Source organism: Nicotiana tomentosiformis, chromosome 3, assembly GCF_000390325.3.
Source record: "Nicotiana tomentosiformis chromosome 3, ASM39032v3, whole genome shotgun sequence".
Lineage (NCBI taxonomy): Eukaryota > Viridiplantae > Streptophyta > Magnoliopsida > Solanales > Solanaceae > Nicotiana > Nicotiana tomentosiformis.
Window position 1 is genome coordinate 90999039 of NC_090814.1, and position 2206 is coordinate 91001244.

The 2206-nt window shown below is 31.5% G+C and overlaps 1 long non-coding RNA gene across 1 annotated transcript; it reads left to right on the forward strand.

The window, feature by feature from the left end:
- The first annotated feature begins 614 nt into the window (after positions 1-614).
- Positions 615-2206, forward strand: LOC117280550 (uncharacterized). Its single transcript, XR_004511079.2, has 2 exons — positions 615-763; positions 949-2206. It is a non-coding gene; the product is annotated as an uncharacterized lncRNA (long non-coding RNA).

Consider the following 2206-nt stretch of genomic DNA (forward strand, 5'->3'; position numbering starts at 1 on the left):
ATTCATGATTTAGGAGTAGTTTACATGAGTTTATTTACTATGTTGCATTAATATCCATAAAAGTTTCAAGTTATACCAAATTAACCACCCTGTGACTTTGGGGTTTAGGTGAGTTTATTTACTAAGTGATCGTAACTTAATAACTACAAATTTTTCAAATATATTATAAGCTAAAGATTATCCCTTTTATAGGAAAAATACCAGCATGTCAATTTATAAGTAGTTTATTATAAAAATTGACTAATTTATAAAATACTATTAATATTAGCCAAATATTATCAATATTAGCCAATTAGCTATTTGTAGCCAAAAAAAGATCAATTTATTTTGCTTTCTTTTGAGTGTGTGTTATTAGAATAGATTGGGTATATCTTAAGGAATTTAAATGAATTTTTGACTAAAATTATCCCTTATCTATGGGAGTAGGTTCATTTTTGTCCTTCAAATATAACCCAGATCATCTTTAACTTTGCTAAATAGAGCACATTTGGTCTCACTAACAGAACTAACTTAAAAACTAACGGTGCTAACCCATGTGATACTCACGTGACTTTGTAAAATACTAAACCCACCAGTAAAAGATAACCAATTCCATTTGCACTTTTCCCCAATTCCATCCACAAAGAAACCCATTACCAAAAACCATAGCCTCTCAAAAAAGCTTCGATGACGGAAACAAGAAGAGGACTCAAAGTGAAGAAGCCTATTTATTGATCTCCAACAATGATTATTAGATGTCATGGTAGTGAAATACCCAATTATGGTAAGATTTTAGCATGAAATACTATTTGGATTTTTATCAAACTGAAGAAATTCTGATTTTTTTTTTTTTTACTGTATGTTGATTCAATTTTTCATTCTTTAGTTTATTTAATAATTATTATATAACACATGACAACTTCAATTAGCTCTTATCATATAGCCCTAACATAAGTTTTTTTTTAGCAGACCCTGCATATGAAGCTTTTTTTTCAGTGTAAAAGTAACACATGGTGGTACGATAAAGCATCAACCCAGCAGATATTATCTTGGGGGAGCTGCAGATTTTATTGATTATGTTAACTATACGGAGTTGAATCTGTCGCAATTCAAATCCATGGCAAAACTATGTGATTATGAGAAAGATTCTGTTACTTTTTGGCACAAGTGTGAGAGGTACGGGAATAGAATGCGACTTATTTCTACTGATGTAGAAGCCACTGTTATATATCCAAAAATATTCCAGATCATAAGATGGTTGAAGTGTACTTTGAATATCTTGATTCATATATTGAAAAAACCTATACATACTAATGAAGTTGGTGGAGCAGAACAAGAGAAAGAAGTAAGTAGCGAGCATTTTTGACTAATAATGAATTTGAAGACTCAGAAAATAATTTTTCAGATGATAATGAAAATGTGAATCATAGACATGAAGTTAGTGAAGAAGTGAAGAAAAAAATGGCTGCTGAAGAAGGTGATACAAATTGTGTTAACTCGGATAGTACAAAGAGTTTAGAATGTGACTCTAACAGTGAGAGTTTCAACTTTTCGATGTTCAATCCTAAAACAGACGGAGATAAACCAGTATTGCCATTAGAATTGATATTTGAAAACAAGCATGAGTTCAAATATGTTGTAATAACTCATGAAGTTAATGAAGGAAAGTATATTAAGTGGTGCAAGAATGATAACTCAAGAGTGAAAGCAACTTGTGGTCATCCAGATTGCAAATGGAAGATTCTAGCATCAAGAATGTATCGAGATAGAACATTTCAGATCAGAACATACAATCCCACTCATGATTGTAAGATTTGAGGATAGTATGGTTGACATCTTTGATATAGATTCAGAAGCTGCTCATTGGCTCAAGAAAAAGTCACCTACTGAATGGTCTAAATCTCACTTTCCTGAAACTGTGAAATGTGATACCTTACTTAATAATATGTGTGAATATTTTAATAACATGATCATTGAGGCTAGAGATAAGCCGATTATCACTCTATTAGAGAAGATAAGGTATCATCTTATGACAAGGATGCAAGCAAATAGGGATAAAGGTACCAAGTAGAATGATGGTGATATTTACCCCAAGATTAAGGATGTATTGCATAAAAATCAAGCTAAAGCAGTTGAATTTATTCCCAGGAAGTCAAATGAATGGAATTATGAGATAATAGGAGCAAGCATAATGAACAACTGGGCTGTGAATTTGCTAAATAGAAAA